The following is a 15,849-nucleotide window of genomic DNA, read 5'->3' as shown; positions in this document are numbered from 1 at the left end:
AAAGGAAAACGTGACAAGCAAGTAAACAGGGTTGGATTGGGCTGTTCAGATTATGAAGAGTGCTAGCCTAGGGTGGTTTGATCAAGTGTCAAAAAAGTGTGAGCCAAACATTTATTCAAAGCACGAGTCTAGAACTCGGAACACATAACTAGATCAATCCACTCTCGTGGTATCTCACCTTTATCGATCGATCTCAATACCTAAACTGTCGTTTGGACCGAGATGCGATGACAAGCATTAGCGATCAGATCCGATTAGTTCGTAAAACACCCCATCTACTTTCACTGGCTAGGAAAGTGATGCTCATTCAAGTTATGTCGAGCAACCTATTACATGTTTAATGTATAAGTTAAGCCTAGGTTCATGCACTAAGTTATCAGTTTAATGCAAGCTTTAATAACAACAATGAATGAAGACAATCGATTTTTAACTTATGTATTTCTAGCTTATGGATCTAACATCCTAACTACATAGACTAAGCAAGCCGACTAGTCAGCAAAGAAACACATAGATCAATAAAGAAAGCATGGAATACAATTGCAATAGATAATAAGAAATAGGGTTCAAGGAATTTTTCTCTAAATCGAGAGAGTAGTCTTTTTCCTTACAAGGTATCGAGTAGCAAATCGCAACAATGGAAAATTCAAGAGTCTGGTTTCTTTGAAAAAATTAACACAGAAAAAAAAGGAGAAGAGAAAAGGAATATATATTAGAGTCGCTGGCGGCGGCTCAGAGGAAAATATGGGATCAGTAGGATAAATCCTGAAATATCTTGAAAGTTTCCATAAAAATCTCCAGCGACGGAGCAACTGCTCCAGGTATGATCATCCACTTTGGTACTCTTTTCGGCTGCTCCGCATGAAAATTTCTAATTTGTACTCTTTTCTGCATGCACCATTCCAAAAGCCTCTTAACTTACTCCGGACCTGAAATGATTCGTAAAGGATTAGAATGATTCGATATAAACTTGAAAACACTTTAGAAAACATATATTCAATGTGTCAAAACATAATATAAAAAGACATAGAAGGATATGGTGGTTGAGATGAAGAAGTAAATCAGGTCATCAAAAAAATTTAGTCAAGAAGTATGTCAAAGAATGCATTAGAGTACGATGCAGTACTCTTAAGTAATATATTCCGCTGCCACATATAATGTATCATGATTACACATGAGCAAACAAGTGTGTCTATAAAGTAAGTTTTGACATCTAAGTTATGTTTTAACTTGCATGTTCTTGATTGTATAATATTTCATCTGAATGCTTGATTTATGGATTTATTTTGTTTATTTATATTTGTATGTGTATATATTATGGTATGTTGCTAAGAGTTTGTTTGTCCGACTTTTATTAGTTGTTAATAGATTCCAAATCCGACATATTATTTTAGCTATTGGAATGATGTTTGTAGTGTTAACCACATAACACGTAATAGTTTAGGAATATTATCATGTGAATCTCGATATATTATTTTTGTCCAGATGTATAGCTATACGGTGGTCTATCTTGCGTACGTGACAATTAGTTTTCCTTTTTAAAATCTACCTGAACCCATAGTCATCACTGATCATCGCGGGTGCGCGATGATATTTTCCATCCACTAGATGTCATTTTACATATTAGTTTTTATGGTTTATACAGTATTTTGTAAGACTTTACACACATGTATGCTCTTTGGCTATAATTATCATAAACTGTCAACTAAAACTTTATATAGTTCTTGAATTTTCACACATTCTAACAACTTTATTATTATACATGAGGTTTCTAGCTCTACCGACCCTCTTTCACCATAAGCATGCCCTGTAATATCCCATATATATTAAAAGAGAAGCATTACAACATATTTTATAGCCACATGTCATCATCACAATCATTCTTAGAATCCATAAAAAAATATATTGGTCCATATAAATATATAATAAGTTTTTTTATTAAATTAACCATAAATTAATCATAAATGTTCTTCATTGTTTCCTTAAATAAAAATCACGGAATTACCTAATGTGGCTAAAGTATATATGACAATTAATGATTTTGAATAATAAAGATTTGATAAAAATTAGTCTATTCTCTATCATTTTTTTTTAAAAAAATAACTTATTAAAATAAATTAAACAACCACATTAACTATATAATAAAAATTAAGTTTTTTTCCTATATTTTGAATTTTTAAAAACGAATATAAATGACTAAAGTTGTTAAAAATCCCACATTGTAATTTTTGTGATCCATGGGTTAAAATTTATGTTATAACAAGATACAAATGATTACAAAATTACCTAAATAAGAAATGTCATTTAATAAATATTATAATATATATATGTATATTAATATTTTTAAAAGTAAATTATATAACATATAAAATACATAAGTATTTTAATTTCGAATTTGCTTTGCATGTTTTTGATAAAAATTTGAACAATTATTAATAACTTAATATTTATATTTTAATCTTTGCATTGAATGTTTTTAAAATTATAAATTACTAAAACTATTAAACATCCCACAAATGTTTTATTGTTATCATTGATTTAAAAAATTTGTTATAAAGAAATATAAATGATCAAAAATAATATAAAAATATTTTTTAACAGATGTCAATATTAAAAATGGACTATATATCTATGTTAATATCATTTAAACTTAATTTTATACCATATAAAATAGAAAAAAGTGTTTGTCTGGATTAATAAAATTTATTTAAGTATTTGTACCAATTTAATTATATACGTAATAGTTACTAAATTTTTAATTATTCAATATATATTGGGGGTGATTGGTTGGGCTTTATCTCCCTACTTTAGTTTTATTTATTTTTAAATCACTAAATTTTACCAATCATGTTGTAGCTTTACTTTTAAAAATTAAAGTCTACATCAAGTTTTTATTTAGTTTTACCAATCATGCTTTAGCTTTATTTTTAAAGCTAAAGCAAAAAAAATAAAGCAAAACTTTTTCTTATGTATTTTAGGCAAAAACCATACATCTTTTTTTTATAAGCTATAGAATCTGTAAATGAAAAAAAATATCTATAATATCAAATAAATTATATAATCATAATAAAAACTTTTATAAGTATTTTAGTTTTGAATTTGAGTGGTTTTAAATTATTAAGATATTTAAATAATATAAATTACTTACATATCACATTTTAATTACAATAAATTTTGATAATTTATTAAAAAAATATTAATATAAATTATTTAATTGATATAAAATAATAATTATATATATACAACACGTATTTCATATGTTTTATTTTAAAATATCTACAGTCTACAGCTTACAACTACAACAAATTTAACTTCATCAAAAGTCTTTGCAGCAAAAGTCTACGGTAACAACTTTACAGCTACAACCGATTTATCTATAGTTAAACATCTACAACTAAATTTTTAAAGCCACAGTCGAACCAATCATCACCATTTATTTTTTCATAATATGTAAAAAATATATAATACTTAAAAATAATTTATATATAAATTCATTTGCGCGGATCTTAACCTAGTATATATATATAAAAACGACAAATATTTTAAATAGATTTAAAAAAAATTATCTACTAAATAGCGATAAAAAAGTTAAATGATCGAAATATGTTTTATTAGAAAGGCAATGATAATTTTATCTATATTTTTATTTTAATTATTTAGGAAAATCTTATGATTATTTAGGAAAGTCTTTCTAAACTCAAGTTTAAGAAGATGTCATATAGATTCAAGGTCCTTATAATTTTTGTAAAGAAAAATCATTTCAAACCAAAATCAAAAATAAATTTTGAAGAGAAAATTTTGTAAAAAATAAAATTTCTAAAACAAAATTCAAACTTTTGTTGAAAATAAAATTTTACATTTTTATAGATTATTTAAAATTTATATATCTACAGAAAATGGATATAAACTTATTTTTGTTGTTTTGATCATTGAGTGTTAGTTTGAGAATAGTAATTTGTTTTTAGGCTGAGGCCATTTTCAATATAAAAAATAGGATATGATTAAATATTTCTAAGAAAATTAACTCATTGGCTGTGCCGCCCAGGTGAATCACCGATGGTTACACTTTTTCTTACTCGCTTTGAGTTGTTCGTTATTATTTTATTGAAATACCAAAAAAAGTCAATAAAAAGAGCCCAAAAGGGAAACTAAATAATTAATTTATCACTTATCAAGATAAGAAAAGAAGGCCACTCCTTTGACACCCGCATTAAAATGTATATCATGATAAGTTGATAACAATGGCAAGTTTGTATTCGTTGTACACAAAAACTCAAACTTACCCGAAAGAATTATTAAACTAACTACAATATGAACATGAAAAGTATAGCACAAAGGCACTTTCAAAGTTCTAACTTCCTTTGGAACTCTTTTTTTAATAATTATTATTAGACACAAATATGGTTTATACAATTAACATCATAGACTATCATGCCGCGATAGACTATCATGCCGCGTACTAACGTCCTTGTAGAATAAAAGAATTCTGATTTTCTCTTCAATTTTTTTAATTATGGCTTTGAGAACTACATATACTTGTATACTAATACTATATCTTTTGAAATTCAAAACTATATATACTTATGTTATGAAAAAATGATTAATGAACAAAAAAAATTTCTCAAAGTAAATGGTCAAGTTTCGAAAAAAAACAAATTAATGATTGACAGACACAAAAAGTAATAAAATGCATATTTATTTCCTTTTCTCTGGTCGGCAAGATTGAGTTGATTTAGGTTTCGCTTTTGAGAAGATGATAAAGAACATGTAAACTAACAAAACCATTATAAAAAGAGCTAAGTAAACATTTTATTAGTGTATTAGTTTCGTTATGTTTTGTTTATTTAACAGTTATGTTTTGAATTGTGCACTACAACCCTTTGTTTATGTTAGTAGCGTGGGTGTACTTAATTACACAATATTGGACATACGTTAAAACGATAATTTCATTATGACATTCTGCATTCAACGAAAAACTTTCAGAGGAACAAAGAAACACGTAATAAACTTTCATCGCAGTTTCAGATTATGGACCAAAATCTTAACTATACATTTGCCAAATGGATGTGCTTTCGGTAACGTCTTTGATTTTTGTTTTGACAACGTCGCTGATGGTTTGGTCAAAGACACAATTTTGTTACATTTTCTAATTAATTGGTATCAAAACATGATCTATTGTCTTGTGTTTATCCGAAATTGATCTACTCAAAAAAGATACCACGTTAGTCAATATTTTAAATTTATCAACATAGTGCATATATAAGCTTCTTGAACTGTTTTGGTCAAATCTTTTTCTTTTATGTAAACGTTACAAATCAAAACACTCACTCCAGGATACCTATCATCCGAGAGCGAGTATGTTTAAACATTAATATAATTAAGCAACATTCTCATGGATGGAAAATGAAATTGAAATAAACATATATAATCAATACCAAAGTCCATGCTATTTCTGACAAAGTGTCAACCAAAGTTGAGAGCCAGATATAATCAATATAAAGTTATTTTGTCTTCGCACACAAAATTGGGATTTTTGACTCATTCTTCGATAATAGTTATTGTTGAGGATTCAAGAGACGTAGAATTTGTTTGTTCTTTGTAGCTTTGATAATATTTGTTTCAGATTCACATACTTATTAACGTAATATGTACCCTTGGGTTCGGTAGCACTGAAATAAATACTACGAGTATTTATATGGAAAGTCACTATGTGAATTAACTAGAAAAGATGGAGAAAAAGATATTCGCTTTCAAGAATGTCTGACAAATGTTGACTAATCCACTGTACAACATAGCATATACAGTCTTATAAGCAAGCAAAAGTCGTCAAAGACCATAGCACTCGTGCAACCTATTTCACATCTATTAGTTTTGGGCAGTCTTTTTTTTTATAAGAAAGTATTATACTTTCAAACAACCTATTACGCAACCATCACATATTACAAAGACAAGATAATTATGTGGTGATCCATTTTGAATCTTGATTAGGAACATACTTGATAACAGATGGATACTCAATTTTTCTATTTATCACGTTAATCTTTTTACGTAAAAAAGGAGGAAAATGAATGTTAGCAGAAATAAAAATGTTAAAGCTGTTAAGTGTGATTACAATCTTCTGTGGCTAGTTTAATTGGATTGAGGAAGAACCGTTTAGGTAACTTGATTAAAAACCGGATATGTGTTGTTAAACCATTGAAGAGTCTCTAAAGGTTTCGGAAAACTTTGTAAACTGCTTAGAGCATGATTGTTGGAGGGTTCTTAGGGTGAAGTTCTTAGTGGAATATAAGAAACCGTCTTTTAACTAAAAAAATTTAATTAAAAAATCTAAAAGCCATATTTAAGAGCGGCTCTTAACTTTCCGTTAAGAACTCTACCCTAAGAACCCCCCCCCCCCATGAGCAGGCCTCTAACTTTCCTCCCCACCCTAAGAACCCCCCCCCCCCCCCCCCCCCCCCCCCCCCCCCCCCCCCCCCAATAATCAAGCTCTTATAACCTGTGATGCATCATCTTCTTCAGTTATAACAAACTAACAGAATTATCATCGAGAAACTGAAAACTCAAGATGATCGTCTTGCTCTTTCTTGAGCTAATTATTCTTCATTGAGTGGATTGCTGGATTTATCTGGCCTCAGTGACTAATAAGTATTTCAAATCAGATGCTAACATTGGGTAAACAAAAGCCACCTAAACTTGTGTTCTTACCTTTATTGTTTTCCCTTGCATTCATTCGATCAAACGAGAAAAAGTGAATGAGAGATCGAAAAAAGAGGTGTGATAACCAGGGCAGCCCTTGGGCCAAGCAAAAGAAGCAATTGCTTCCAGCCGACATATTTATCACTAAAAGTTGGCCACATTTTTTCAAAAATTGCCTTAGTCTAGTGTTATAACATTAAGTTCAAATTCTAGGTAAACGGTAAACCCGGTTTCGATTCTCATAAAGCGGCCAACATTTTGTTTTTGCTTCTAGCCACCTAAACTCTAGGACCGGCTCTGGCGATAACCAACAAAAAAATATTTATAAAATAAGGAAATCCAACAAAAACACTATAATTCACTATCTAACCAAAATCACACTCTCTCCTCTTATCCCTTCCTATCTCTCTCTACATTTCTCTCTACAAATTTAATTTTCCTTTTTTTGGTTATTTCACAAATAAACCCTAAGTGCCATCATTTTTTCATATCATGTATACGTACATCATAACATCCTAATATGCGTATGTCATAACAGGATAACATCATACATAGAATGATAGAAAGGGATCTACTGGGTTCTAAAAATATGTTGGTCATAAATCAATTCAAATTTAAAAGCTGAACACAGTGATGGCCAATACAAACGGTTTTCTACATGTTTTTTTCATTCTACAAGCATATTTTAGCTTAGAAATTGCATTCTAAGAAGAGGCCATAGCAAATAGCTATCTTGCTTGCACGTTGACTAGTCAAAGTTGTACGTGCATATCAAAATGGTGGTCCTATTGCACTGTTATTTCTGGAAGAGGACACGAATGGCTATATTGCGTACCTCAATACCTTTTGCAGAAAATATCATAATGGTTTCTCGATCCTTTGAGATTGACAAACATCTCTCGAGCTTTTCATCTTTCTATTCTCATTTCAAAAACGTCCAACAACAATTATGCAAGCAAATAATATCTCATTTGACTTGTCAAAAAATACTAAACTTAGATATTTGGTCCCAAAGCAAATATATTCAATACATCTATCGCTCTTGACAATTGGCACGTACGGAGACAAACAATTTAGAGCACAAATAATTAATCCTTTGACGCTAACTTTACCTAGACATAGAAATACATGTGGTGGAAACTATATAGTAGTAACGTCGTCACATGCATGTGTGACGCAAACATATAGTCAAATAATTGTATGCATCTCCTTTTTTATAGGGATGGGACGAGAAATGAGAGTTAATCATGGATCAAGGCTACAGATCCTAATAATTGATGCACAACAGAACCTTTCATGATGATGATAGACCTAAAACCTACACAATGCCTCAAGGTTTTCGTATGCAGATCCCTATCTTAGGTAGACAAACTTTAGAGAGGAATTATGGTGTAAAGACAGCGAGAAAACCATGAAAGAATGAGCTGGGGAATATTTTGATATAAGGATTAGTAGTTTATGTCTATCTTCATATCATACGTCAGATAAATTACATTGCCAATAAATTCGAAGAATGATGAAAAACACGGGATTTTCCCCTGTTATCTCAGTTGTGCATAAGGACTTGCGTGTATTTTTATATCAAAACTGGGGCTGTGAACTATTCATAACGATTTTCAGTATGAATAATATGATTTGAACATTATAGCTAGGCCCAATTACGAACGAGTGAATATGGGTCCTCGATAGCTTAGAATAGGCAGTTTAGATATATAGGTCAAGGTGTTTGATCAAAACAAAAGATAGGTCAAGGTGCATGAATACATTTTAAAGAATCATAGTAGAATTTGAACGTATAACGTGTAGATTTTGATGACTCATTCTAACGTAGAAATAAAGTAGGTAGTTTGCATCATTTTGTTTGTATAACTTTGAGCATTTTTTAAGAAGAAATAGAAAACCCTAGTAATTATTGACAAAGAAAGAAAATAGGGTACACATAGTAGGCTTTGCTTTGGAATTTATTGGCATGAAATGATACAAGAGTTTCACTTCTACATAAGAAAACATTGGAATATAATGCACAGACTAGGGAGATAAAACAAAATTAGGGTCACTATCTGATTGTACAAAAAGGTTAGAGCGACTCATTGAAAGTGGGAGAATGATATATATAAAATTTATAAATTGCATAATAGCCACCGACGAATTCAACAACGGATTTTAGCAGAGTCGAATGATGATTATTGCTAATGAAGTTTCAACAAAGTAGCCACTTCTGCTAATAAAGTTTCAATTGTCGTTCGACTGTGCTAAAATCCGTTGTTGAATTCGTCCATTACAATGGGTCTAACCTAGGTTTTGGGTTGCCATAGGAGCCCCTAAACCCTATGAAAGATGCTTGATATTTTTAAAAGTTACTCACACCAGAATGGTTTTAATCTCAGAATTTGATAAAGATGCTTTCGGAGTTCAAAAAGCTATGCACATAAAACAATCGTATGAACATCCATAATTCTCTTTGGAAATCCCAAGTCCTAGTAGAAACATTAAGTATATGGAATAGTTAATTAGAGTTTCCAAGCTTCCTAATGGTTATTATGCAATTCTGTTGCGAACAAATATATAATTCATATAATTTATTTTTTATTATATAAAGTAAAGAATATTTATCATATATTTATATATAACTAATATATATATATTACTATAATAAATTATTAATTATTATATTTATATTTTACATATATATAAAATATTTTTGTAGTTTTAGGTCAAGTTATAGATTTATTTTGATGAATTATCAACATTAGATATACAAAACAAAAAATTAGACAATTTGTGAATTTGTACCAAGATTATTGCTTAATTTAATAGATTTAGACTAATATAAATCGATTTAACCAATTTAAACAGATTTAGAAAAATTTAAACCGATTTGAGTCATATAAATCTTTTTTTTTAAAAGTCGTTTTGGCTTAGACCCAATTGCGGCCTAAACCGATTTTTAGAGCCATTGGGAAGAGTAAGGAGTACCTGGGGTGACGACAGGAGAATTATATTTCTGAAATTTTTCAACATCTTTTGCTAAAAAGAATTTAAAACCAAATATTAGAACAGAACAACAAAAACTGAGCCTGTGAAGAAAAGTTAAGATCTTTGTGTCTACCTTGCAGAGTTTGTAAAAGAAAGTCTGTCGGAGATCAGGATCATCAGTGAGTGTAAGCTGATGAATAACCTGTGTACTCTTTAACTTCTTTAAGAGCTAAAGTCCGAGTTAAACAAAGAGTTTGTACTGTACAGGTAACCCAAGTGAGAACCCGAAAGCGATAGATATGTGTGTAGATACTTCCTGAATGGTTCCATCAAACCATCTGAAACAGCAAAAAAAAACGAAGGTGAAACAAACCAAAAGATGAATCACTCAAAATCAACACGATTTTCTAAGAATATTTACAGCGATTGCTGTTCTGATGATGACGTTGCCAATAGAATGCCCAACAAAACTCAGCTTACCAAGATTTTATGATGTTTACGTATGAAACTCAATATCTCATCCCATCAAACCATTTAAACCCAACATTTAGCTTTTCTTGTGTTGAGTCCCTTAGTAAATTTCTCAGAGGTTAAGAGATGGTGAGTTCAAGTCATGAGTGTGCAAAATTGTTTTTATAAATTATCACATTTGTATAAATTAATACGGTCGATTTTTCTCTTTGCGGCCTTGTAAAATTCTGCACCGGCACTGAGCTAATATACAACAGTTTATAGTCCCACCAAAATTTGTACAAAATTCAACATCCTGTTCTGGAAAAATCAGCGGAACAGATCTTGAAATGACCACATTATGAATCTTGCAAAGATATCAGACTCCAAGAACTCTATATGGGCAGCACGTCCGATGAACGAGTTCAGGTTACGTCCATACACAGTCATGTCGAAGTTAACATCGCAGCGCATGAAACCCTTTGCTGATGCGGCGCTTCAGGGGCTGGTCCACGTAACTGGTCCATACAATTATTCAGCATTTCCAGGAATGCGATTCCCCTTTTTGTACTGTCGAATGAAGCTGGTTGGCACGATTCAATTCTTGCTGAGTGATATGGAACATAACCATCCTGCATTGTATAACAGTCACATAACAAAAGATGTTTCATTATCTTCACAACTCTCAAACTTCTTCACACAATCAACCTTAAAGAGAGAGGGAAGAGCAATGTTCAAGAAATAGGTAGGCGTTAACGATTTATTATATTTACATTTAAATAAACTATTTTACTTTTGGATTTAATTATAAAGTTATTTTGATGAATTATAAAGCGAAAGAAAAATTTGTGAATTAGTACCAAAATTATAGCTTAATTTAATAGATTTATACTAGTTTAGATAGATTTATACCAATTTTAAACAATTTAAGACATTTTAACCAATTTGAGTCCTATAAATTAGATTCTTCAAAAAAACTCAGATTTTTTATAAAATCATTTCGACTAAGACCAAGTTGCTGCCTAGACCGATTCTTTAGAACCATGGGGAAGAGTAAGTAGTACCTGGGGTGAGGACAGGAGAATTATATTTTTGAAATGTTCCACGTCTTTTGCTGAAAAGGATTCAAAACCAAATATTAGAACAGAACAACAAAAACTGAACCTGTGAAGAAAAGTTGAGATGTTTGTCTCTACCTTGCAGAGTTTGTAAAAGAAAGTCTGCCGGAGATCAGGATCATCAGTGAGTGTAAGCTGATGAATAACCTGTGTACTCTTCAACTTCTTTAAGAGCCAAAGTCCTGAGTTAAACAAAGAGTTTGTACTGTACAGATAACCCAAGTGTGGACCCGAAAGCGATAGGTACGTATGTAGATACTTCCTGAATGGTTCCATCAAACCATCTGAAACATCAAAAAAAAAAGATGAAACAAAACTAAAAAGATGAATCACTCAACATCAACGAGATTTCTAAAGGACATTTACCAGAGATTGCTGTTCTGATGATGACGTTACCAATAGAATGCCCAACAAAACTCAACTTGATGCTTTTCAAATGTCCTTGTCTCGCATACCTATCCTTCTTCCTCTTGAGGAAAGAAACAACCTCTTGCGCCAGCCTTTGTCCCATTTCTCTGAAATCGCCATGTGTTTTCTCCTCATTTGCCTCGGACATGAGAAACTCTATCTTCGGATCTATCATAAGCCACTGGTTCCGAACAAGCCTCAAGTCCAAGTGATGCCCCTATTATAGCAAATATGAACAAAAACTTTATCAATAGAGTGATAAACAGATGCTAATAGCTTAAGATACTTGCCTGGAAACCATGAACGAAAACAACTATCTTTAGCTCACGAGCGCTTTTCTGAGAGCTAGTAGCTTTGTTTTCTCCCCTTCATCATTGACTGCGTTGAGCAAGCCAGAATCGAGCATATCCACGTGTCTCAAGTAAGAATTATCACTTAAAGTGCGTCTTGGTGCATTCAAGACACGTTCGATTATAATAATAGGAACTCTCATAGGATCCCCAAGTATATGCATGTCTTGTATTGACCGGTTGTTAATCTGCACCACACAAGAAAAAATGCATTGACACATCAAAATCAACAGCTTGTGATGCCAAGATGGGACAGAGAGCACAGAACAAACCCTCATTTGCGCGATGCTTCGACGGTGAAGTTCAGCACGGTTAGCTGCAAGTTGTGCAGGCTGCATCAGAGCAAAACTTGTATGAGCCAACAAAAAATTGACAAAATAGAGACAGAACACTAAAACTCACATCAGTCAACTTCAAGACACTTGAGGCTCGTTTGTGTGCACTGTGGTTTATGATATCACTCATTCCACTGTTTATAAAATGATGTGGCATTTCAACCTTAGAGTACACCATCCATATCGACCATTCAGCTCTTCGATCTTTTCTCCAAATATCACGAAGATACTCCAATATTTTTGTGTTATTATCCCTATAAAAGCCAAGAATGTTGATCTTAGCTTTTAGAGAACAATCATAAATCATTTAAGTCCAAAAGAAATTACCGGTGAAATCCAAGAAAAGTTCCAAAGATAATGAAGCTGAGTGCCAAGTAAGTGGAATAAACGAGTTAGATGATCCTTGGAGAGTTCATGAAGCCAGTCATCATTTGCTACATCAAATGTAATATGCAGCTTCTGTACCAAAGAATGGAAAATTTTAAAATAAGAAGAAAAATATAGTCAGATAAAAAAACTAGTTAGCATCAAAAATAAAAGCAAGGACCTCAAGAGGACTGTTTTGTTCCTTGCCTTGTCCTGAACCAGCAACTGGTAACTGAGATAAGGGAACACTGTTCATATCTGATACAAATTCAGACAAATCAATTGATTTTCCAATTGCCTCGCTAAGTCTTGTCATTTCCTCGAGTAGAATGTCGCGTGCTCCAAGTAATGCTTTAACGAATAACACCATTTTCTTGTCAGCAGAAGCAAGCAGACCAAGTGCCTAGTCAATTAACAAAAGTGTTTACAAACAATCAATAAGAGGTTAAATCTAGACAAAACAAAAGACTGAAACAGTAATGAATCATAAGGACATACTTTCTTGAAAGATTGAGCACTGCTGCCACTGACACTTTTACTGTTACTTACCACTCTGCTTCAAAACACGTTGAGATTGAGATATCAAATAACTAGAAATATAAAGTTATGTAGAACACAAACATTTTTAGGTTTTGGGATAAAATTTCGGAACACTTTTGGATTTAAAGTATATTAGGTTTTTCAGGTTTTAAAATAGTTTTAAATTTTCAATACATTGGGGTTTTTAGTATATTTTTCGGGTAAATTAAGGATGGTTGACCAAAACATCATTTTGGTCAAAGTTGATTTAGGTTTGAATTTGATATTTAGATAAATTATTTGAAATAAAATGTTAGTTTAAGATGAAATCATCACGATAACAAAGTTGAGGTAGGAAAAAACACGAAGGAAATTGTTTGAGGTTGGAACTGAACATTTTCCCGATATTAAGTTATGTAAAATGCAAAAAAAAAATCTTTTTTGACAAACCTTGATAGACTTGGAGGTCGTCTATAAGCAGCAGATTTCAACACACTGATGTGGACACTCACATCAACAAGCACCGCATGGAGTGTATCAAAATGCACAGGACAGTATGAATGCAAGCCTGTAAGAGCCTTAGGTGGAATACGAAACTCATGAATCGCAGCAGGCAAAGCTTCTAATTGCTTCGTTGATGCATTATCCATAGCTGGGGCATACATGAGCTCAAATTTCAATATAGCAGCAGATGTAGCCGACCCCTGCGTTCCAAAGATTCATCTCACAACTTCATATAACAAAACATAACTTTCGAAGTTGTTAGGGTGCGTAATGAGTAGGTAGAGATTGTTACGTCGTATCTTTGTAGTGGCAAAGTGAATGAAATCATCATACACAGACGAACGTCCTGCCTTGCGTATTTGATTTGGAAAGGCTGTGTGAAGAAACTATTATCTTTATCATCTATCCTCCACACTCCATTAGAGCCTGATTCCAGAGCTGTAACAAAACCAATCCTCTCTGTCTAAAACTATACTCAAAAAGAGACAAGATCACAAGAAAGCTATATAAAGTACCTTCATACTGAACGACTCGTGAAGGAATACCACGAGTAGTGTTATCACCATCTTCCCATCTCATGGTGATTTTTATTTGATACCATCTAATAAAAATAAATGAATTAGAACTCTTTTTCTAGAAAAATGTTGAGTTAAGGCAAAGAAATGTCACATACCCTTGTTGGAAAAGATCAAGGTATGAAACCTGTGGATATAAATGGCAACTTCTTGAACCGTGTCAACCATTAGTACTGGCTTAACCCTATTATCTATGTAAGGTTTAGCGTCAAGTGTCTTTGCTCGCCTACTTCTTCTTCTGCTCAATCCAAATAGCCATCCAAGATGGCGTAACATATGTGAAATATAAAAACGCACATCACTTTTTCTAAAATCTTGGAATGTGGGTGTTTCTCAAGACCATCCAACGATTTTGAATCAGCTCTTTGAGCTACTCAGAGACAAGGACCTGCAACAAAAAGTATTTATTCAGAATCATTTCCCCAATTCTCAGTTCAGTTATTCGAAATAAATGTGATCATATATAAAATAAAAAGCAAACAGGTAAACATCTTCAGGAAAAGAAGTTCTCTAACAAGTTTTGGTTTCATTTAATATAGTCTTCATCTAAGCTAGTGGATATTGCAACGAACAAAACCATACCAATAATACCAAATCTGTGCATAAAAGAAAAAAACATTTTTTGTAAATAAAATCAATATCAGAGAGAACCCAAAAAAAAAACTAATAAAGACGGAAACTTGATCGAGACCCATCATTTGTCAGAGCTTATATAACATCTTAACGCAATCACAGAGAAGAAACAGAACCTCTAAGTCTTCTCAGATCAAGATCTCACGATTTGCTACGTCTCTGTTTTCATTGTGTATTCAGCTTATGGGGGAGAAATGGAGAAAAGGATCTGGGAAAAGGATAAAGCTACAAACGAGTACAGGAAAAACATTTTGTTCGAGCAATTTGAGGATTTTAATTATTTCTTTTAAAAGCTGTGGTCGGATCTTTTGATTAAAGTTGTCGGGTAAGAAGGATGAATGTTCAATTGTTCATACGAGAGACCATCATCGCGATCCACGCCGTGTCCTTCTTTTCGATTCGTACAGTGAAGATTCTGACCCGGTATGTTTCGGGTTACTTGACTATTTAGGTGTGGGCTTTGGTTTATCTTAATGGGCTGTTAAATATTATGGGATCTGGCACGTTAAATTTCGGATTCCTTCACCAAGTTAGTTTGTTAGGCTTCGTGGCCGACAAAGTTATGGCCTAACCATGTGGGTCGAATTCGAAACCTAACTCTTTAAATTCAAGATTTAGGTGCGCTGCTTCTGGTTTCGGTTCAGATTAGATCTTTTAAATTCTGGATATGTTGATAGGTTTTTTCTTTCTAAATAACTTGGGGAGTCATGCCCAACCGACTAATCCAACGGATATTTTGATACGTTTTACTCGAGTATCCATAATTATTTGCAAATAAAAATAAACAATTAAACTATATACGACGAGTATTTTGATAGGTTTTACTCGAGTATTTTTAATTTTGTGGTCAGGATTTGTATGGTTCGGTTTTTATTCAAATATTCGTTAGTTTATTTTTTTTATTTGCAAATAACTATGGATA

General features: G+C 32.1%; 1 pseudogene; it reads right to left on the bottom strand.

The window, feature by feature from the left end:
- Positions 1-10,323: 10,323 nt before the first annotated feature.
- LOC125594564 lies at positions 10,324-15,145 on the bottom strand (annotated as a pseudogene).
- Positions 15,146-15,849: the final 704 nt, after the last annotated feature.

Source organism: Brassica napus (genome assembly GCF_020379485.1).
Source record: "Brassica napus cultivar Da-Ae chromosome A9 unlocalized genomic scaffold, Da-Ae chrA09_Random_6, whole genome shotgun sequence".
NCBI lineage: Eukaryota > Viridiplantae > Streptophyta > Magnoliopsida > Brassicales > Brassicaceae > Brassica > Brassica napus.
Note: the sequence above shows the minus strand (reverse complement) of the source record. Positions and strands in the feature narration are given on the sequence as shown.